Source organism: Rhinolophus hipposideros (genome assembly GCF_964194185.1).
Source record: "Rhinolophus hipposideros genome assembly, chromosome: 10".
NCBI classification, from domain to species: Eukaryota; Metazoa; Chordata; class Mammalia; order Chiroptera; family Rhinolophidae; genus Rhinolophus; species Rhinolophus hipposideros.
The window spans coordinates 66,302,902-66,328,405 of NC_138056.1; positions in this window are offsets into that span (position 1 = coordinate 66,302,902).

A 25,504-nucleotide genomic window follows, 5' to 3' on the forward strand; every position below is an offset into this window, starting at 1 on the left:
TGAATTTTAAAATTGTCCCAGAGAAAAACATTTTCAAACAATGCAAAGTATTTGACAGTATGTTTTAAGAGTCTTAAAATATTCTTTCCGCTTATCCAGGAAACAAGATATACACACACACACTCGCACACACACACACACACACGTGTGTATGTGTGTTTGTGTGCACATGTGTATTATGTATATGGTGAAGAACAGGAGAAATCGGTTATAATATATCCATTGTTAGACAACTTTTTGTGAAGGTCTTTAAAAGCCAGATAGTGGAATTATGTTGAATATGAAAATCAATAGTTTAAACTGTGCTATATAAACCTGTAATGTAGCAAAGGATCCCGGAACCCCCATGCTCCCCAGCAATAGGAATCTGAATTCAGTCTCTTACCATTTCAGCTTTATATCTGATGCTCCAGCAGCATATATGTTTTTATGATTTCTGTACAAACCACTCTTTTTTATCCAAGTATTCTCTCTATGCTTTCCAGACACTTGTATTTCCTCTCCCCATTTTCTCTTACCTATAAGCCCATCTCTTCTCTTTTAGTCTCAGTAATTCTTATTCTTTCCCAAAGACTGTGCCATAATCTCTACCTCCAGACAAATCTGTTTTATCCCCTGATATTATGATCACATGAGTTGTCAAACAAAATTATTTATTAAAACAAACTTTTGAGAGTGAAAAGAAACACAATTAATAATTGCAGGTCTAATTATTACAGGGAAAACAGGTGTAAACCAGGAAAGTGCTGTCTAACATAGATATATGGTCATCCTATCTAAAATAGATTAACTACTTTTATGGAAAAAAATACTTCTCCACTCTAATGTGGTGAGAACACTAGTTAGTTACTCTTGCCTTTTTCTTCTCTCTACTGTTTCCACCCAAGGAAGCTAAGAGATTTTCTCACTTGGTAAAATTTTGGAAGAATGAGCTTGGCTTGTGTGGTCCAGTTTTTCCCTTCCTTCTCTGGGGTTCAGGCTGCCAGTTGAGAGCATGTGGTCATCACTGATCTGGGTCAATTCATAAGCAGAGCATTAAAGTCTCTTTCTTTTAATACTCTGAGGTGATAATAGCTTTTATGACTAATACTGTCTAACTGTAGGATTCAGTTACCAAGCCCACTAAAACCACACATTGTTATCAGTAACAAAAATATATTTTCTCACTTTCATTTATTTTCTTCCTTGTTGTATCTCTTATTTAGTTCAAGAGACAAGTAGAAAAGTGAAATTTATCCTCTATAATCCCAACATATAATCATGTTACTCTTTATGCTCCAAATACGTTTCCTGATTTAATCATGTTACTCCTTATGCTTTCATATTACTCAAAACAACTCAATAATTACTTCTATTATCATTACATCTTCTTTACTCTTTTTGATGATTTGATAATTGTCAGATTATGTATTTGCCCCTAAAGACAGAAAAAAAAATATTTATTAATTTCCCAATTCATGATGACTTACATAATGGAGACAGATTCTCAAGAAAATATTATTAGACTCCACATACCCCTAGGCTTTATGAGTCATAAGTTTATGTCTTTTAGGAACAAGAAATCAAATTTCCATATATAGAAAATATCTGGCATTAAGTAAACTAGACGTAAGGCATTTATATATAAACTATCATTTAATTTATGTAAGAATACTATAAAAGAAGTGTTATTATCTCATTATATAAATAAAGTAGGTTTAGAGAGTTATGTAACTACCCGAGTAGTATATAGCTGGTAAGTAATGGGACATGATTTCAGTTCAGGACTGTCTGCCTCCAAACACCTGAGGATTTTTTTTTCCGTGCCACCTTGCTGTGACAATGTCTTTTTCTCAGGTATAGGCATAATCATTCTTATTGGATTTTTGCATACAAATCAATGTAAGAGTCCCCATTAATTTTGACGGAAAACTTTTTTTTTATTATTATATTGATGGAAGGGATGTATTACATCGGAAGCCCAGGTGACTCATTATTTCTATAAAGGCATTAAGGAATGAAGAATTTGAGAGCCAGAGATTGCACTGGAGACTTCCTGATATTTAAACACATCGAAAATGTCATTTTCACATTTTCTGCTTTGAAAAAGTACAGTATGAAGAGATGATGCCAGATTATCTCAAGGGAGTAGCAGTAAGCCATCTTGATTAACCTTGAGTCCATGGCATCATATTTTTATCTGATATAAAATAGTGAAAAGTTTCTTTACCTAGATACAGTCACCCATCATTATATTTTTACCACCACACATGATTTCTTTCTTACATCATCATTGTGCATTGCCCCCCCTTTAGCAAACATGTAAATATGACTTTGTATGATCAACTTAATTCAACATATTTGTGTATTTCCTCATATAATCATGTTACTCTGCTAGGGATCAGGGTATAAAATAATTTAGGGTAAAGATAATTTAATTATAATCCTGCCCACAAAGATTTTGTAACAAATAATGTTAATGTTAGGTCAAATTAGTGCTTCAAAGAGATCTAAGCACTGCTTCAAAAATTTAGAGAAAGAAACATCACAGTTTTTAATGGGGAATTAGGAAAGAATTCACAAAGAAAGTGGTTTTTTTGAGCTCAATTAAAGGATGGGCAAAGGCTATTACTGGGCGTAAGAAATACACAAAAGCATAATAGTGTACATGCCATTCAGGATTTCAGAGTGGACCATTGCAGCCTGACCAGTATTTTTATGAAGGTATAGAATAGGAGAAAAGTCTCTAAAGATGATTTGGAGTAAGTTATAAAAAGCATGGCAATTTCACGGGAAGTGTTCAATCACCCAATTTATTTTACCAAAGTGAGTGCTGACAGACTGATTCTCTGAGATTTAATATGTGCTAAATGAGTTGACTAATCTCAGTTTAACATATGTTAAATAATCTCTGTAGTATAGAATTTCTCACCATCTTTAATGTTATTGTGTCTACTGTAGCTCTCTAAGGGAGCATGTAATATGTTGTTTTCCTGGAGCACATGTTTGAAAATACCTGTTTAAAAAGTAAAGTCAAAGGATGCAGATTTTAATAAGGCAGTTATTAAAAGGTCCCACTTTTTTGTTTGTGACCATTTTTACGATGTCTTCTTTCAATCTTTGTGCAAGTACATGTACACACACACATACACACACATCAAGGAAGCAAAAGTCATTTTCAGCAAGATTCCTTTGGGTAGGACCTTCACATCTTCTGATCTTATTATGGTGATTTACCCATTTTAATTCATGACTAGCTTTTACTATCCCGCTTTTAGAGCTCTGCTCATCACCCTGTTGTGACTTCAGGGCACAAGAGTTGGCCTCTTGTGACTTCAGGGCACAAGAGTTGGCTTGGTTTAATCTCCTAGGCCTTGGGAAAAAGCTTTCAATACTTTCTTCTTGGCAACTAGTGATTTCACTCCCACACTGCAGCCTAGGTTACCTCACATGACTTCCTGTTTTAAAGTGAATAAGCCCCTGTTCTTGGGCCCATGGTACTGTCTTTGATGCACACGCCTCCAGACAGCCTACCTGAAGTAGGGCCACGATGAAATACACCCTGGAAAGTCAGACTCTCCCTGAGACATAGTTGGGGAGTGGAGGAAATACTGTGCAAAATTCTGTTGGAGAATTGTGACATTGGATATGACCCTCTGTAATACCTCTCCCAGGAAAAGGAGAAGGTTCCAACTTTTTATGTTTCACTTGTCTAGTATAACAATTATAATTGATATTTGAGAAAAATATAGTAAAATTTTGCAGAAATGACGTTAGTCATATTCCTTGAATGACAAATGACAGAAAAATAACTCAATAGCAAATAATAACAATAATATAGTAAGATAAAAAAGAAGAATTTACTGGCTCATTTTCCTGGGAAAGCTACAGGTTACATGCCACCTGTTCAGATGCTTAAATAATATTGTCAGGAATCTCTCTCTCTCTCTCTCTCTCTCTCTCTCTCTCTCTCTCTCTCTCTCTCTCTCCTCCCCTCCCTCCTTCCCGCCCCCCCTCCCTCTTTACCTCTCCCTCTCCCTCCTTATCTCTTCAATACATTTCTCTGTCTGATCCAGGCTCTCTCTCAGACTCTCACTACATGGTATGCAAGCAGATGAGCAACTCCTACAGAGTCTTCCTTGGAAGCTCAGGATTCTGTGGAGGTGTTAGGATGGCATCTGTACTACCAAACCACATGCAATAGTTTCCCCATCAAAGAAGTTTCTGTTACCAGATAAAGTAGGAAAGTGATTCTAGGAAAAAACCAGCAAATACATATCTTCCCCTCCATCTGATATGCATTCTTTTTCCTCATACAAGTCGTTTCAAGAATGCTTCCTCATATTACAACTATTCCATATAAAACCATAATGGTCTAATAATTTTTTTTCACAACCCCGACTCATATGCAGATACTGCATTCAGCTCCAGATCCAGGATCAATGGGTGGTGAGCATTTAAATCAGTCTTGTCTAGATGTGGCTTCACACAGTCCATAGTCTATGCTAAAATGATTAATTTAAACTTATTCCAAGACCTTCCATATACTATGGGGTGGTAAATGGGCTAACCACAGTAATAACACTTATTCAGAATTTTTTTTTTTTTAACTAAAGAAGATGACAACTTCTATTCCAGTTATTTATTGATGCCTACAAAACCACCCCAACACTCAGTGGCTTAAAACAATCACTATTCCACTGTTCTATGGGTCTCTTGTTTTCTCTCTTGCGGTTGCAGTCTGATGGCTGCATTCATGTGGAGTTACACTGCTATGCTAGGACAGCTGGACTCTCCCTTTCCACGTAGGGGTGCATCTCTGTTCACATGGTCTCTCTCCTTGGTCTTTCCACACAGTCTCTCCCAGGGGCCTCTCCAGTGAGGTAAATGGAATTCTTCCATGCTGGCTCAGGGCTCTCTGGAAGGCTTTTCTGGTTTTCTTAAAGCTTAGGGTCAGAATTGTCACAGCATCACTACCGTTGAATTCTCTTAGTTAAAGCTAGTCACAGGAACATCCAGATTAAGTATACAAGGGACTATATAAGGGTGTGAACACTGGAAGAAGTGGTTCACTAGGGAACATTGTTGAAGATTGACTACAACAAGATAACACTGTAATGCATCATATTCCAAATTTTGTTGGACAGAAATAATGACTAATTTCCCTAGCCGTGGAGTTAGTCCCTAGTCATCCATTGCTTGCTTCACGTCCTGACTTCTGGGCAAATATCCATATTCTCTTCTCCCCCATAACCTTGAATCAGTAGGGCTAGAGACATATTTCTCTTTTTAGGAATTCCATGACATTGAAAGCACACGTCTTATATGGACAATTATGAAGATCTCGAGATGGACATCTTTGCTGAGCAATTAAAGTCCCTATATTTTGCTGGGATTTCCTGTAGTTACTTGTTGGCTAATTTAATTTCTGGTCATAAACTGGGCTAGATACCAAGGCAGACCTATAATAGAGTAAGGACTACTTAAACTGCATCTGCTTTTACAGAGTCAATGTTTTAATTGTACGCCTCAGGGCTCCACACAATCTCTCAGTCTAAGGTGAAGCATAACAGATCAGCCCCTGCTCACCTGCTACATCTTAGATGATGAGTAAATTATTTCTGCTGGGCAATAAAGTATTTGAGAGATGCCTGGCAGTTCAGATCCATTTTTTAAGGCCTCCTTGAATCCAGATTTTATTCTGTTTTTTTTTGACTCTTGGTTTTTGAATGCACTAGCTTCACGATGAGAAAAAAAAAATTGATTTTTCAGTTCTGCAAAATTTATGATTATCAGGTGATCAGTTGTCTTGGATTTTGGGCTGCAGGCAAAAAGATGTTTAAATTCTTATTCTTTTCCCCCACATTAAGTCAAGCAAGCAGCTTGTCTCTTTCTTACAGAACTTACTGAATTGTAAGAAGAGGCCAAGTATGTTGAGCCTCACATACATTTCTACCAATGCTCTTAAAGTCATTGCTTTGCTAAATATATGGTTAGAGGTGGCATATTCACCAGTTTTTTAAAACTTTTTTTCCAAGTCTCATAATAAAAATGAGCAGTCACTTAGCTTGCATGGTGGTAAGGGACTCTATAGCAACTTATGCAGCATGTTATGTGTTATGATTTTATTCATTTGTTATCCACTAAGCAGGATGGCACGTTTATTATTCAAGACGGGTGGACAGTCAGGAAGGACAAAGTCTTTTATCTTTATCAGCAAACTTTCTTTCACCTGGAAACCTAAGTCCCTCCTGTATTTCAAAGTCCGTACTCTCCGGTGATGACCTCATGGAAGCTGGTATCCTCTTTCTAGTCAGCTGTTATTCCTTCTTGCTCTGTAAACACTTGTAAACCATTTTTGCTCATTGTTTAACTTATTTTCCAGAGACAATGATCAATTCCTATATATATATGAAAAGAATAGACATGCAAGATAGCCTCTGGACACCCATAGATGAATTTATGTTAGATGTTAAATTCTTCTAATTCTTCTTAACAAAAATATTCCAAATCAGTAAATCCTGACAAAGAGTAACAATAGCAGTCATGGCTACCTCATGCCGAAAGAACAATCCTTTGGACATATAACATAAGCACTATCAAAGCAGCAGTTGGAACACACCAAGCACTGACATATCACTGAAGAACATTGTCTTCAAACCCATGACATTAATAAAAAAAACAAATGAAATCCAAGAGGCAAAAACGTTTTGGCTTTAGCTTTTTTGAGGGTGGAAAAAGGGTGGAGGCAGGCAGGTACTGAGCAAAGTACATGCCTTCTCTAATGGCGAGAAGAAAGTAAGTTCTTTCATTCTTTGTTCACTTTGCTGTATCTCTCTTTTGAAATGCATCATCTGGGTTTAAAATGAAATTCTGTGATGTCCTGATTCACATTTACTATAAAAACTTTATCTCTGTTTAACAATCTTAAGCAAATACTAATGGGGACTCATGTTCAGAGAGAGTGCTGGAAAAGAAAGAGTTCTGTACTTTCATTTACCTCTTTCGTTCAAAGGCATCGTTTTCTTTTAGATCCCAGGAACCATGTTTATTTGATTTTGAACTTCTTAAGCTCAGCATAGTGCTAGCACATAGTGCTAGCAAAAATCTTTGGTTAAATTCTGTTTTTTAATATAAATGGCATATTTATTCATATAAATATGAATAAAAATTTCAAGAAAAGTATTTACTTTTAAACTAAGAATATTTTCTAGATATTAAACATGTGGATGTAATTAGAGCTGTTCGATACTATATGATGATTACTAGACCATGCTAAATTCATGATGTGGAAAACATTCTGTCTCATAGTTCCCAGTGTTGTAAAGTAGGAATGTGAAGAAAACATGAAAATCTGTAAACAGGGAACGTGGACTGCAGAAATGGGTTTTCATGATTTTTAAAAGGTGTCCATCAAACTGTAAGCTTCATAACTGGATTTGTTTTTTGTTTTTGTTGGGAAAAAAAAATTACAAAAAAACCCTAAAACTTATGATTTACAAAAACTGCATTATGTCTTAAATTTTGATTCAAGATCTGTTGTGTGAAAAATAGACACCATCGGTGATCTTAATAAATGTCTATAGTCATTATCAAGATAATACCTGCAGATCTGAAAGTTAAAGGTTAGAAAAAGTTTATTGACTTTGCTTATTAATATTGTGATAGAAATCATCATGTCCTTACAAATTATAAAAATCCACCCTCTGATTTCTTTCTTTTACTCAGTGCTCTTTACTGTGTTATGCTAAATCTCTCCTTGAAGCCACAACGTGAGAACCCTTTTGGTAGTGTGTATGAGCCTGTGGGGTGCGAAGAATGGGTCCATGCTAACTAAGTGTTCCACAGGATTTCACATTATCTTATAAAAATCTTGTAAGTCAATAAACAAACTTGTAACATGGTAAATGTTTAAACTCCATGTGATTCAATTGGGTGAATCAAAATACCAGATGCTATTTTGGTCTTTAGCAGTGCTGAGAGTTTATTATTGCTACTGACACATACAACAGCTGCAAAGATAATTTTTATGTTCATTATATTTACTGTGTTACTGGGAAGAGTAGAAGCCCCTGAAGTGCATCTTAAAAGGTTTTATTACTCTATAAAAGACTCTGTCACTTTAAACTTCATTAGTCGAGCTCTTCGGATTAGTAATGGCCTTCATAGGAAGAGGCAGTGGGAAGTCAAGTTTAGGAGTCTCAGCGTAGCCCTTCACAGGTGATGGTGTATGTATGTCAGCCATCCTCAGGGAACAGGGTTAATATAAAACAGTCAGTGAGGTATTGGATAGGAACACAAAGGTGGAGTTTATTTTAGTTCCTATTTTCAGACCAACATAATTTATGTTTCCTACTTTTTAGTTTCCAGGAATTTCACATGTTAAAAAATGTTGTTCAAATCAGTAGTGGACTGAGTCTTTTACTTTACCTTAACAAAACTATCATGTCCCAAAAAGTGGTAAGAGGCAGATGGAGTCCCACTTGAGGAAGTACACTCTTAGTTGAACACAGCTTTGTCACTGTAGCAGTTCCCACTGTACTTATTGTGGTATGATGTATTGTCTAACAATACAGTGAATGTTTAAATATATATATACATGTATATGTATATATATACATACATATATATACATACATTAAATATGTATATATATATATATATATATATATATATATATATATATATATACACATACATACATATACATATATCCCTTGCTTCGAACACACTTATTCCATCATTCTTGCCATTACCGGAAGCAGTTCTAGAAGTCCTTTTTCGTGAGTGTCTTTAGTTGCGCTATTGTGGCTGCCTTGATGTCCTAAATCATTTTGATTTTGGGGAAGAGTCAGAAGTCCAATGATGCCAGGTCCGGTGAATAAGGTAGAGGAGGACCCACAATAATGTTTTTATTTGACAAAAATTGTCATACCAGAAGCAAAGTGTGACACAGTGTTGGCATGATGGAGGATGATTTAAGGCACACTTTAACACACACCTTCTCTCAACTGTAGCTCACACCCAACTGACTGCACCAAACAAGTTGAAACTTGTCACACACTGTTAGGTAGGGTTTGTCACACTCCTTTCTGTATTGATGATCACTGCCTTTCCATTGGATGGTACTTGGCAGCAGCATTCACTGTATTTTGTGTTCACAACCTAAATTAAATCATTTACTTTATGATCTGCTTCCTGTTTTGTTTTCTATCAACCAAACTAATCACAAATCTATCCAATGCCAAAAAACTTTTCTCCTACATTTAAATTTTATCTTGCAACACTGTGATTTATAAGAAATATGTATTTGGTCTGGCATTTTTTTTGGATTTTTTTGGATTGGCATTACATTTTATTTATAGATTAGTTTGGAGAGAATTGACTGTTTTCAATTCATGAAAATGATATATTTCCTTTATCCAGATCTTCCACAGTAGACTTTCAATAACATTTCATAAATTTTCCCAAAAGGTATGGGCATCTTTTCTTAGATTTAGATTTATTCCTAAGTATGTTACTTTGCTTTTATGAATAGTATTATTATTCTAACTGGTTATGTCTGTCATACGTTTAAAGCACACCCCCCCGCCCATAACATGTTATTCTCTCCCTTTCCAGTAGATGGCAGTAAAATACATTGAGATTTCATTATGAACAATCTCTTTTGGTGTCTTACTTTTTTCCACTGAATTTAAAATGATTTATTTCAAAGGTATTCTGAAATATATATTTCAGAATACATTTCAGAATGTATACTTGGTCTTAATCCACAATTTCTGACTCACAGCTCCCAAAATCCTTGGAATTTTCTGAGTGTTGAGAGTAGTAAATGTATCTTTTATTATGCTAATGAGGAAACTTTTCTAAAGCACCAGAGAATGGAAACTGGTTGCTAGTGGAACCAACCATGTGATTAATGGGTTGGAAATTCTAGTCCCATCCCCAGACTTCTGGGGAGGGAGAGAGGCTGGTAATGGAATTTAATCACCAATGGTCAACAATTTAGTCAGTCGTGCCTATGTAATGAAGCCTCCATAAAAACCCAAAAGGACAGGATTGGGGAGCTTTTAGGTTGATGAACATGTGGAAATTTAGGGAGAGTGGTGTGCTCTATATCCCTTCCCACATGCCTTGCCCTGTGCATCTCTTCCATGGGCTTTTCTTGAGTTATATCCTTTCATAGTAAACCAGTGATCTAGTAACATGTTTCTCGGAATACCGCAAGCCAGGTTAGCAAATTAATTGAACCCAAGAGAGGATTACGTGAATCTCTGATTTATAGCTAGTAGGTCAGAAGTACGAGTAACAAGCTAGACTTGTAATTGGCATTCTGAGTTGGAGGGGGTTCTTGGAAACTCTTATCTATAGCCTTGTGAGGACAGAGCCAGGAGTGCAGTTTCCAGGCTTTCAGCCTCACGTGGAAAGGTGCTGGCTCAGGTAGTAAATGGCCATCAACTGTGATTGGATGGCCATCAGCTGTGGCTAGTTGGCCGTCAGCTGTAACCAGTGAGCCATTGGCCACTAATATAACTGCTGTGGCTACGCTAGCAAAAAATGGGGGCTAGCAAGACGATGATGGTGGCTAGCAAGCACAAATTGCAGTTAGGACGGCTTGCAGACAGTGTGACTCCTGCTTCCTGTGTCTCCAACCCAGCTGTCAGATAGAATATAGTGGTATGACTCCCCTACCTATGGCTCCATGAGTGTTCCTTTTTGGCCTAGCCACATCCTGCGTTCTTATGTGGGGAGCGGGAGCTGAGACCCTGCAGGTCACCCCACACAACAAGCCTGTTGATCAGGAGCCCAGGTAGGAGTTTGGGCTCAAAACTGGCATCTAAATATGTTAGGGGTGGGGGGTGGTGAAGAGGTGTGGAGGGAGCAATTTTGTAGAAGTGAATCCTCAACCTGTAGAATCTGATGCTATCCCTGGGAGGATAGTTTCAGAATTTAGTTGAATTCTTAGACCTCTGCTGTTGTCTGAGAATTGTTTGTTGGTATGGGAGGAATGCCCCCAACACTGAAATTTATCCAGGAACCCAAAAGATACCTACACTAGAATGTCTCAGAATCTGCAACTTTGACTCATGTGTCAGATTTCTTTTTCTTAATGAAAATATTTTTATTTGGTTACATACCCAAATAAGAAAAAATAAGCTTTTATTTTAAATCCATCAAATATATAGTAAGAACTCTTCAATGGTACTTTGTATTACCTTAACTTTATGGTAGTGATTCTGTTTGTTTTTCCCCAGGTCTCTGGATGCCCCAAATTTTCCCATACCTATGTTGTTCCCTATTTCTATAGTACGTGGGGGAGAAAAAAATATGACAAATTAAAATTATCTTCCTCACAAGATACAAAAATGAACCAAGATTTCACTTGTTCGTTATTTTATATTACAATATATAATTCAAAAATAATATTCAAAGCCCCTTTTTTAATGATATTACTCCTGTGAAAAGAAACCCCTCAGTTTGATAAATAGATTATTTTGTGATGGTTCAGTGTACCTCTGTGACTTACAGTAGTTTTCCTATGCTCAGAATCTAATTTTATTTAAATATGCCTCAGCATTCAGTATATGTGTTTGAAATAAAGGAAAACAAAACAAAACAAAATTCAGTTATACAGAGAATTCAACACATTTTTAAATTTGAATAGTTTTTGTATCATTTAGATCTGTAGATCTCAATTCTTGTTTTTCTGAGCATTTTAAATATTTTGCCATAATAAACATAAGAGAATTGAAAAATTCACAGAATCTTTTATACTTGGAGATTGCAAATTTCGCAATCCTAAAGTAAGAAAGATAAATAGGAAATTTAGTAGCATGTTTTAGTTTAAAATACTCCCTGAATCATAATATTAAGAAGGGAGCTAGAAAAATATACCTTTCCATAGAAACTACTGACCTGACACTCATGTTATAAAGCTATAAGCTATCATCACCGATACAGTTTGATTTGGGTAGTTTAAACATAGTCCTAAATGACATGTCACAGATCACTTTTTATAAGTTTGTTGTCATTGTTAGGAGAGAAAGTAAGCAGAGTGCTTTTGTATAAAGAAAAATTCTCTGGGAAAATTGGCAGATTTTCTCTGAATTGAAATAAGTTGTTGCTGCATTATAGAATCCATACTTATTTCACATTATTTACCCACAAAGCAAGTTTCTTGAAGAACAAGGCTACTTCTAAAATATAAAATAGGAAACTTGAAAGGTATTAAGGCTGGCGGCATTCTAAGATGGTCGCCAATTTTCTTGCTCCCTGGTGTAGCTGATTTGAAAAGGAATGAGAAAAAGTACATTTGACAAAGTTGCTGAATATATTACCAATACTAATTAACTTCAGCTGGAAGCAACCGGCATTTCAAACTGTGAGCTGAATATTAGGAATTGCATATTGTTCTATACTTGGAAATGACCAGGAGTTAGTGAGTGAGTCATGCTTTTGTTATAATGACAAGAATAAAAACACAATAACCCGAGGAAAGAGCATCTTAGCTCTCCACTTGCTACTTTGCCTGGTTCATTGAAATCATGAAGCTTTATCTTTGGTTTCCTGAGGAAAGCGTAAAAGTTCCTACCACCACGTTACATCCAAATTAACATCAAAGATGAGAAGTTAATGAAACATTGCTGTCTTCCTTTTTGATATTAATATAAATGTGTCCATTAAAAAATAAATCTTGCTGGTTGTCAGTTCAACTAAAATTGGTCGGCAGAAACTAAAATGCACCATTGTATTGCTACAATACTACCTGATAGTGCATATCTCCATTATGAATCACTAAGTTGGTGACGAATATCTGAAAAGCTTAAGAAATTTACTAAATCTCGTGCATTGATTGGTATAAATGCAACACAATATGTAATCCATTTCTAGGCACCGAGGATAAAATGGTGAGCGGATTTACATGCTACTTTTGCCCTGGGAGAAATTACCTTCTGGTGGAAGAGATAGATTAACAAGATGTGTCAAAAACAAGGGCAAATGATAAGAAAACGTTGTGCCGTTGCATAGAAGGGGCACCCAAGGAAGTCTAAACAATATCAGAAAACTCTTTCTAGATGGAGTGTAACACAGGTTGTCATGTGGGGTCTCAGCTCTCACTCCCCGCATAAAAACGCAGGATATAGTGAGGCCAAAAAGGAACACCCACGGAGATAGAGAAGGGGAGTCATAGGACTATAGCCTTGCTGGCAGCTGGGTTGGAGACTCAGGAAGCAGGAGCCACACTATTCGCAACTTGCTGTCCACTTCTCTGCAATCCGTAACCCGCACTCCATTGTGCTAACTGCAATCAGCGCTTGCCAGCCACCATCTTTTTGCTAGCCCCCATTTTCTGCTAGCATAGCCATGGCAGTTATATTAGTGGCCAATGGCTCACTGGTTACAGCTGACGGCCAACTAGCCACAGCTGATGGACATCCAATCACAGTTGATGGCCATTTACTACCTGAGCCAGCACCTTTCCACGTGAGGCTGAGAGCTTAGGAATTGCATTCCTGGCTCTGTCCCCACATGGAGGATCTAAGTCAATGATAAAAATGTAGTGAGATTTAACTAGGTTTGGGAGGGGGCATAAATCGATAGAGCTTCTGGCATGGCTAACTAACAAATTTCATAAATAAAATAGACTACACTTGAAAAAAATATTGAAATGTTTATTGATGCCAAAACAATATGGATGATTTAAATGTAGATGAAGTCAGAGAGCAATAATAAATATAATTTTAAAATGTTATTTAGTGTAACAACATAACTTTGGAAATGGCAACTCTCATATTTTATTTAATAATTATGTTTTGCAAAAAGGCTATTTGCCCTTTTATGCAAATCTAGAAATTGACAAAGCAAACATGTAAGAAATTTATTCAGAAAATTAAGTATATAGGTCAGCAAAGAAGTCACTCAAAGGCTCTTTATCAAACTGTTCAATAAATTAATTCATCATAGTTACTATAAAAATGAATCAAGTAAATGTTATAGTAAGTAGTAAACTTCATATTATTTCCTTATACACAGAATTAGGCAATGCATTTTTGGTAGTATTTATCCTAAAAGAAATATGCATAGAACAAACTTTTAAAGTGTAGATGATACACATACCAGGTAACTAGAGATATTTATTGTAATATTGTGATTTATAATAAGAAATTTATATTTAGTCTTCCAAGTGACTAACACAGATCTTCAAACCCTTGGAATTTCCCAAGTGGAGAGGGAGATAACGATGTCTTTTGTTATGTTAATGAGGTGACTTTTGGATTGCCTCTAAGTCACCAAATGATGGGGGCTGGTTGACAGGGGAACTAACCCTGTGATTGGTGTGTTAGAAATTTCAGTACCACTACTAGACCTGAGGTAGAGGGGTGAAAGGCTGGAGGTTGAAGGAATCATCAATGGCCAATAGTTTAATCAATCCTATCTATGTATGACATCTCCACTGCAACCCAGAATGATGGAGTATGGAGAGCTTCTGGGTTAGTGAACATGCGGAGGTGCTGTGAGAGTGGTATCTCAGAGAGAGCAGATACCTTTCCCTATACCTTTCCCTATGCATCTCCTCCATCTGGCTGTTCCTGAGTTATATCTTTTTATAGTAAACCAGTAATCTAGTAAGTAAAATGTTTCTCTGAGTTCTGTGTGCTGCTTTAGCAAATTAATCAAACTCAAAAAGGAGTTTTGGGAACTTTTGACTTATGCCCCCTTGGTCAGAGGTACAACAAGGCTTGCAAACGGGCATCTGAATTGGGGGTAGGTAGGTGGGACTGAACCCTTAACCTGTGGAACCTGATGCTATATCCCAGTAAATAGTGTCAAAATTAAGCTGAATTGGTGTCCTAAGCATACTCCCACACATTGAAATTGGGTACAGAACCCAAAAGACTTATGTACGTCTCATGTAATGACCTTGTCATTTTTTAAAAAAAATATATTTATGTTAACAGACTACTACGAAGTCTCTCACAATGGACTTGGCAATTAATTTTTTGAAAAAAATCTTTATATATTTGCTGTGTCAATTTTTAGATAGTATTTTTAAATGTGCAACCTCTACTTCTTATAACCACATATATAGCAGCTATTTTCTTTTGGCACACGACAAAGTTAATACATTATACCTCTATTTTCTTTGTCAGAATTCGGAACCGATGTAGATATAGATAGCGAAGACAGATGGTTGAAGAGAAAACGCTTAATCACTGACAGTTATTTTTAGGTGATGTACTTTAGATATGCTGGTACAGATCTGGTTAACACTTGACCTGGATTAGGCGCCCTGGGATTATGGACCTCGTCTATAATAGACAGCTTTATGCCTCCCCCAGGTACCATCTTGCACGGTGGCAAAAGTTCAGAAACAGCAGAAGTGAAATTAATGAATAACTGAAGTAGTAATTAGTAATTGCAAACCGGGAGCACTCAGATCAAAACATGGAATAAGGCTCAGGGGTATGTTATTATTATAAAGCAGTTAATACAATGAGAAAGCAGAGATGGTTTATTCTTTACAGTGATTGGTTGTAATATTGGAGTTTTCAGTGATTACCTCATATCAACCTTTTGAAACAGTTCAAGTTTTGCTTATGATTTCCAGAGGCATAAGCAAGAAATGACCCAGGTCAAGTTAGTCTTGCAAAGTAAGCTAAATTAAGCTTTATGTATATGACTAAACTGGTTCTGTCTGTCCAGGGAATTTTCAAGGCTGGTCTCCATTTGTTTTTTATTTTAACAACAGATAGTGCAATGTATGCTCTTTGCACCCGAGCAGTGCCCTAGAGGATACAGGAGATAGGGCATGTGTGCTCATCTACAGTTGACTCACACAATTCATACCCTTGTTGTTCAGGAGTCAATCGTATTTTCAATCCGTGGTTGGGAATGTGTGTATGCAGAGGAACTGACTTAAGTTATATAAGTATTTTCAGTTATGCCCCTAATATCCTGTTGTTCAAGGGTCAAGTGTATATCTCTCAAGTTCAGTAAAATTCACTGTAACTACTTTAAGGAGTTCAGCAGAAGTCCAGAACAGTTTCTAAGGAAATTCTTTCTCATAGATCAGAGTGAAAGAAAAGGTAGGTATAGTAGACAGAATATAGTTCTTCAAAGATGTCCAGGTCCTAATCCCTGGAATCTGTGAATGTGTTATGTGACATGGCAAGAGGAAGTTAAGGTCACAGATGGAATTAAGGTCACAGGAATTAAATTACTTATCAGATGACCTTGAGATGGGGTGATTATCCTTGATTACCTGAGTGAACCTAATATAATCCTAAGAGTCCGTATAAGTGAAAGAAAGAGGCTGGAAAGCTAAAATCAGAGTGAAGCAATGTGAAAAAGGCATGGCTGACCATTGCTGACCTCAAAGATGGAATAGAGACACTAGTCAAGAAATGTACTTGTATGCGGCCTCTGGAAGTTGGAAAAAGAAAGTGAATTTTTCTCTAGAGCCTCCAGGAAAGAATGCAGTCTGTTGACACTTTGATTTTAGCCCAGTAAAACTCATTTTCAACTTCTATCTTCCAGAACTATAAGATAATAAGTGGATATTGTTTTAAGCTGCTAAATTTGGGTAATTTTTTGTAGCAGCAATATAAAACTATTTCAGTATTCATCATGGTGCACTGCAGTAACAGAAATCACTGTTTTTCAAGCAGAAAGAAATTTAATAAAAGATTTCAGTGATTGCTGAAATGCTGGAAGGATGAGAAGAACTCAATAAGGTGTTCTCACTGGACTGTTGATTTCAAAATCACACAATGTCAATTGCCACCATGACCAACATTCCTGCCATCCCTTACCTAAGAAATAACTGTTGTGCAAAATAAATTTCATTTTTTTGTTTTACTTTGGCATGTTATCTCAACATCCCCAGAGTACTGTTTAACATTGAGGTGACACTCTGAGTTTTTGTGGGGTTTACCTCCTATTCTCTAGCATATATATGTATACATGTACAGGCACTTAGAGTATTTCTGCTTACCAAATTCAGTTAACACAATGTTATCAATACAGTGAACCAATATAATATTCTATAGGATAGAGAGAGTATCAAGAGAGAACCAGAGCTATACTGCTGACCTTAAACTCTATATGCTTGTTATGACAGGAAATAAAAATAATTTGCACATTGAAAAATGCTTACCAGTAGTCAAAAGAATGTTGATTAGTTGGAATGAAGAGACCACAAGGGGAACACCAGCTCCAACTGCATTTAACCACCTGATCAAGGTTAAAATAATTCATTCTCCAAGACCGATCTGTCTTCTCTTCACAACACCAATGTATCTTCTACTACTTAAATGGAGACATGATAGAATTCACCACCTTACATTCTCCAAGACTTCTGATGACACTAATATCTATTGTGTACCAGAGCTTAGGAGATTCAATTTTGTTTATTTGGGTATAGTGGGGAAGTTCAGAATTAACAAGCAGTAGTATCTTCATTCTACAAGTGAGGGAACCAATGTGGGAATTCTGTTAGGTGCCAAGTTTGTCTGTTCCCATTCTGTAATAAAAAATGATGAAAATAGAGGGTTGTTTTACAGACCTGCTATAGGACCTGAACTCAAGCCAAACTCCATTTATCACCTAGCCCATATACACTCTTACTTAGACTGGTAAATCTCAGTCACATGGGAGACCCCGAGCCACTATATGGTAATCCTTGAAATTCAAGGTTCTAATTCCCTAGTGTAAAATGTATACCTATCTTGGTAAAAGGAGAGAAATCCCTTTGGGAAGGTGGGGACAAAGCCCCAAAAAGCAGTTTCCAGTCTCTCGGCTTCACATAGAAAGGTGCTGGCTGGGGTAGTAAATGGCCATCAGCTGTAACCTGTAAGCCATTGGCCACTAATATAACTGCTGTGGCTATGCTAGCAGAGGAAATGGGGGCTAGCAAGAGCAGATTGCAGAGAGGTGGATGCCGCCGGTGAGAATATATTGGTTTGACTCCCCTATCTATGGCTCCGTGGGTGTTCCTGTTTGGCCTCACCATGTCCTGCTTTCTTATGTGGGGCGGGACCAGAGACCCCGCAGGCCGCCCTGCATGACAGAAGGTGTCATGCTGGGTGTCAGGCGAGGTCTCAGCTCCCGATCCCCACATAAGAACGCAGGATATGGTGAGGCCAAAAAGGAACACCCACGGAGTCACAGATAGGAGTCATACTATTATACTCTCGCTGGCGTCTGGGTTGGAGACACAGGAAGCAGGATTCACATGATCGGCAACCTGCCATCCGCTTTTTTGCCAACCAACCAATCCCACTTGCTAGCTGCAACCCACCATGCTAACTGCAATCCGTGCTTGCTAGCTCAGCCACCATCTTCTTGCTAGCCCTCATTTGCTGCTGGTGTAGCCACAGCAGTTATATTAGTGGCCAATGACTCACTGGTTGCAGCTGATGACCAACTAGCCACAGCTGATGGCCATCCAATCACAGTTGATGGCCATTTACTACCTGAGCCAGCACCATTCCATGTGAGGCAGAGAGCCTGGAAACTGCACTCCTGGCTCTATCCCCACAGAAGGCTAGACTAACATTTACTTGGTGGATCTCCAGGGTGATTTAGATATATAGTGGGTCAATAGGTCACATATAAAAAAAAATGTACTCCAGTATTTCATTTTTGTCTTCCTAAATTATTGGCTTTCTTCTATTATATATCTATCAGTTCCTCATAGTAACAGTAGCTGCATGTAGTTTGTAATTTTTCCCAAACTGTCACAACTAGCTTATCAGGCACCCATTTCGACATACTAGCCACAAATGGTCAGTGTCCCTTTTTCAGAGATCTGGGAAACCAGATTCTCAGGCCCCGTTTTATAAGTTTCTAAGTTTTAATTTCAACTACTTCTTTTGTTCCCTCAGATTTAGGGACAGTAATTCTGCCCAACAGTTGCTACCTTTATATTATCTTAGACTTCTTATTTTATCCTTTCAGTTACCTGGGTAACAACTTTAGTCCTACTTAGCAATTATTTGTATAAAATTCTCTTTGTTCAAGTAATTGCTAGGGTTTCTAGTTCCTCACTAGACTCTGACTAATACATGTAATATAATTTCAGTGTTTTCAAGTAAGTCATGGCTTTCTTTCCAAATAGATGAAGAGCAGCTACTTCTATAGGCAAGGGGACATTAATGGGATGTATATTTGTGAGATTTATATTTATTGTAACTCACTCAAATGTTCCTATTATGATTCTGAGAGCCTAACTCTTTCCATAGAGTTTGACTCTCTCATAAGAGACTTGGAAAGTTCAGAGATTCAAATTATTTTATATTTCTTTAACTCCTCGAATTGATTTCTGTGTCTGATTTATTGTTGTCTCAGTCAATAGCTGTCAGTTATAAGAGAATTTTTTAGGGACTGAAAGTAGTCTAAACCTACTAGTACAGTTGAGTTCAGGAAGTAGAGAAACAAGGTAAAGCCGAGTATTTAAGGCCCTATGCCATATATGTGTGTGTGTGTGTGTGTGTGTGTGTATATACATATATACATATATATGTACTATATATGCTATATAGTATATACTATATATAGTATTTATATATATACTATATATACTATATAGATATAGATCTATATCTATATATACTATATATAGTATATATGATATATATAGATCTATATATACTATATATAATATATAAATATCTATATAATATATATCTATATAGTGTATATATATGTATAGATAGATAGATAGATAGATAGATAAGTTAGATAGATAGATAGATACAGTTTATATATATGGCATAGGGCCTTAAATACTTGTATTAAATATATGTGTATTTGCTCAGTGGTGTCCTATTCAATCAGAAGAAGCCAGCTCACCTCACAATCTCTGTATTCCTCATTGCAATCACAGTGATCATTTGCAGCAGCCACTGGAACTCCAGACCCCACTCAGTTGAAAGAAATTGCATGCTATGGAAACAAACAAGTAGGACAACATCAAACTAAAAACTTCTGCACAGCAAAGGAAAGCATCATTAAAATAAAAGGGCAACCTACTGAATGGGAAAAGATATATATGAATCATATATCTGATATGGGGTTAATATCCAAAATATAAAAAGAATTCATATTATTCTTCAACAAAAACAAACAAACCATTAAAAAATGAGCAGAGGACCTGAATATTTTTCCAAAGAAGACACACAGACTCCAAAGGGCACATGAAAGATGTTCAACATTACTAATAATTAGAGAGCTGCAAATCAAAACTACAATGATATATCACCTCACACCTGTTAGAATGGCCATTATGAAAAAAACAAGAAATAACAAGTATTGGAAAAGATGTGGAAAAAAGTGAACCCTCATACATTGCTGGTGGGATTGTAAATTGGTGCAGTCACTATGGAAAACAGTATGGATATTCTTCAAAAAATTAAGAATAGAACTGTATATGATCCAGCTATTCCACTTCTAGGTATTTGTCTGAAGAACATGGAAATACTAATTCAGAAAGAGATATTCACCCTTATGTTCATTGAAGCATTATTTACAATAGTCAAGATATTGAAACAACCTGTTTCTACCAATAGATTAATGGACAAAGAACACACACACACACACACACACACACACACACACACAGTGCCAAACAATTTATACACATTTTAAGAAAGGAAAACATGATTAAAATTGTAATACAATGAATGACACTAGCATTCATTTGGTTAGCACGATCTTTTGAGCTAACGTCATACTACACATTTTTACGTAATTCAATTCAACTTCGAAAAGTAATACATAACATCTCTTAAAAAGTTTATTTCTGACACTCCTGGTATATCTATATCTATATTTATATCTATATCTATCTGAAATGTATATAATGATTTTAAAAAAGAAAGAAAGAAAAGAAACTGCATGCTATAAATGACCACATGTGATGAGGTAATGACTCCTTCAACCCAGGTCACAGAAGCAATACAAAATGTCCATCTTTAAAGGTCTTTCCTTGGGACCACTTCCAGTTCTATACATTTTATGAGTTGAAATTTACCATGAGAAACAAAAACCTCTCTAGATATTTCCGATACAGAGTGGCTTAATATAGAAATTTGAATTCCAAATCAAGGGATTTATTTATGTCTATACGTGTACATCCTTTCCCTGAAACTCTAAAAAAAAAAAAAAAAAAAAAATCACATTAATTTCCACTACGTATTTGCTGGTAGATATTCTGTACTATTATTATCCCCATACATGCATTACAAATTCTAGCAACAGACGATTGATATATAATACTAAAACTTATGGACTCAAAGTTTTCAGTTTTTATGTTTGTTTCATTTGTTCATTTTATTTTACTGGATTTTTTTTTTCATGGGGTTATAGGTATGGGTGAGTCAGTTATTCCTCCTTTTACATTTGATCAGAACACCTAAAGATATTGACTTGGAGTCAGACGTACTTGCGTGTGAATACCAGTTTTACCATATACTGGCTGTGTGACATTAGAAAAGTTAATTATCTCCCGAAGTCCTGAAATCACTCATTAAATTGATAGGGTATTGATACCTATTTACAAGAATGATACAGGATTAAGTAAGACATTTTAGCACGATGCCCGGCACAATTAATGTTCTTTATTAAGATGAGGAAATTATTTTGTATACATTTTTAAGATGTAACAAAACTATTTTTTATACATTTAAAAATATATATTTTTAAGATTATTACTTTGAATGTACCATCCTTCAGAGAAAAGGTCAGAAAGAAAAAAAGAAGTTAGGCAAGTCTTTCATCCATGCTCTTGTTTCCTAATCTTACTACTAGCTGCTATGTGAGAAGCTTCTTTTTTGTGGTGTAGTACCTGAGAGTCTGGTGTCCTGTAGAAGGAAACAGCTCCTCAGATGACCCCGTGCCAGTCCAGTGTGGTATATAAGGGATTATGGGGAAGAAGCCAGATTGATGAGCCTGAGACAGTGCTTTTGGTTGCCCATAGTCCACTGAAGAATGCAAAAGACCCTTAAGTGTATATATTCCGGTGGAGAACTGCAGGTATATGAGTAGTCTACTGAGTAGACTTAATAAACTGATACGCCTGGAGTGAGGACAGGTGGTTACAGTATATAGAGATTTTGTGACCAAGATAAGAAAAGTTGGGAATTCATCATCAGGTACCAGCTTAATGGTAATTAAAACAGGAAGCATCTCCAGACATATTAGTTTCAGAGGCCAAAAAAATGACAGAGTAGGATGCTTAATCACACTCTTTTGGAAAATAAAACAAAAACCTACAGGTAAGAACTCTGAGTCTTCTTTGACCTCCCTGCCATTTATTTGCCCACCTCATTCTCCATGAGATCTAGTAAGACTACCACCCTAGATATTTAGACGTCATATGAGGGGCCTGTGGGCAGGAAAAAATATATCTGAAAGCCTGAGAATTTACCCAAATTCTTAAATCAATTAAGAGCATTTGAAAGCAAAATGAATTAGGGATATTAAATGGAAACTTTGAAGTTTTTTAAATTTGAATTTTATTTATCACTACAAAGCAGGTTATAAACTTGCAACAACCATTAGATTAAAGAAAAAAAAAACTGTTTTCTCTAGTATGCATTGTAGAGTGCCTAAGTATGTGAATCCGACATGATATTATTAGATATATTATTTTGCTATAAATCAAGGGATTTTCTTTACTGCCGTCTGTGTGAACTGAAATTATATGTAGGAAGACAATGTTTTCACAAAAGCAGAGAAGCTATGCCCCAAAGCACAGGGTGCACATACATACTTTGGAAAGTATATATATGGAGAGAGAGATATATACATACATATATACATACATATGTAGATATATATATGTATATATATATATATATATGTATATATATATATACATATATATATATTTTATTTATATCTATCCGTCTATCTATCTTTTTAAATAACTATGTATATTCAATCTAGGGAATAAACCAAATATAACCATTGACTGAATCATTCCCTGGAGGCATAACATTTTGCAGATCATTCTTTGAAGAATCCAAGTTTTCTAAGAGAAACCAGATTTCCATTGTCTTCAATAACTTCTCATTGTAGCCTTCTACAACCTTCAACTTTATGTTACTCATGTTCGCTCTTTTTGGGGTCTTAAAATAAATAGTCTTTGGTCAAGCCAGCTGTTCATGAAACTGAGTGAAAAAAAAAGCAAGCTCAGGAAAGTGCAGTGTCTGGCTTAGGTTTTGCATAGTTGCTATACTAATCAATATCACAGTAATTAAAATCATCCATGATTAATGGGATAGCATTTTTATAGGGCTGTGTTGTCTACAAAAGCATTTCACAGTCTATTTTGTCTAACTGCCCAGTAGGAGCAAACCCCAAAACACCAGGCTACTCTTTGTCCTTAATTTCTATCTGAACTATTTCTGTCTATGGGAATACTTTGCCTTAAGATACAACTGTAGGTTTCCCCTTTCAGCATATGAGGGAAAAGACCGTTTCTCTCAAAAGCAAAGACTGAAGCTGGAAAGTAGGGATTGTCATTTCCCTTACGAATCATTTATAGAATTCATCTTCTTTCCATACAGAGTGCCTCCTGGGACATGAAGACTCTGACAGACTAAATATATATTGTTTGATACTCTAAGGGTGTGCCTATTTGCATTATTTCTTTCTGTAAGACAGAGTAGTCACTGATATTATTCTTTTCTTGTCTAATCAACCCTAGGCTGAGACTCTAAATCTTGAGTTCTAATCCTAGTATTTAGATTAATGTAATCATAGAAAATTGACATTTTTAACCATGCTTAAAAAAAATTAGCTTCTATTTTAGGTAGGCAATTCCTTTAAGGAGGCAGCAAGACAAGCCATTACTTTCATTACTTAAATGGGACAAAGTGCTTGAAATAAATATTCCTTGAATACTAGGTTGTATTTCTGATACCTCTTTATCTTGCATGAATTTCAATGAGGTTTTTGCACTTACAGCCGATGAGAAAAAAATAATTGCACAAAACTTTTGAGGGGTTTTTGAGGATTGACTCTCTCTACTTCATCAGAAAACACTTTATAAATAATCTACATTTGTAATCTTAGCTATAGTACTTCTCATCAGGTATCAATAAATAATCAAATTGGTCAATTTAAATTTCATTCCTTGTCTGCAAATGATGCACACATTTCCATCCAGATTTTTTTCTCTCTTCAGAATTCTTGAAATATTCTTCAGGAAGACAATAGAAACATGCAAATGGTATATCCTCCAGAGCTTTATGAACATAATTCTTGATAATTTGCTATAGAATTTTTATAGTTTAAGTAAAGCACTATAAAATGTGATCTATTCAGAATCTGAATGAACTTTTAATTCATTCGTTTAACAAGTATATGCAGGTACTTCATGTTAGAATTGCAGTGGCTAACCTCTCTCATGGATATTGAATTCTGGCTCCATGAAAAAGTCGCTAAAACCAACTCTTGAGACAAAGCTAGTAAGACAGGTCACTACTTTGACAGAGTCTTAGCAGCATGTCTAAGTGGGGAGGAAAAATTCAGAATAATTGCCAGGTTGTGGAGTCTAGTTTTTTGTGAATCTTTCAAGGAAAGGTCTTGATTAGGGTTGGGTAAGGATCAGGATATAATAATTGAGGATTGGTGCACACAGCAAGGTGGGAGTTTTATGTCAAGAGCATAACCAGTCTTGGAATCCTGGGGAGTAGGCAGTTTTTTGATGCTGTCCTGTTGAAATGTTGAGCAATTTAATGTTATTAAATAGCTCCCTATGAACTTCCTTAAATGCATAATAAAGTTATTTGCAATTTTTATCTTCCTGGGCAAAAAATTCCCAGGAAAAGGCATGTTAGTGAGGGTATTTCAATCATAAAGTCAAATCATGTTGACTGCAAGCTATGTGGGTATAGATGGAAAGAGAGAAGGAAGGAAGGAAGGAAGGAAGGAAGGAAGGAAGGAAGGAAGGAAGGAAGGAAGGAAGGAAGGAAGGAAGGAAGGAAGGAAGAAAGAGAAAGACCATATAAAAATAACAAAAATTAACTATGCACATAAATAGTTTATAGAAAAGAATAAATAATATTAAAGATAAAGGCTAAGAAACAGAGTGATTCATCTAAATAGTATAAAAAATGTCATAGCTACTATATGGAATTTTGAAGTGCTTTCAATCAATTATTACTTTTAACACTTTCTCAGTAAATCTAGAAACTTAAACATTTTTAACTCCATTTAGCCTTATTCTACATATTGAATTCTGCCTACATTTCAATTCTACATATTTTAAGAACCACTTTCAGCACAGCTTTTTAGCCACTTGGCTGCATGCCACCTATGAATTTGAAAATACATAATGGGAAATGTGGCATAAAATGTAGGGTTCACTTCAATTCATTTGCCTTTTCTTTGAGATTCTGGATAAATAGAAATAAAAATCTAGTCTCAGAATAGATTGTCTCTCTCCCCATCCCACCAATCTAATCTGCATGAAAGCTAAAGACATTGTCTGATTATTTAGTGCTATATTCCCCAA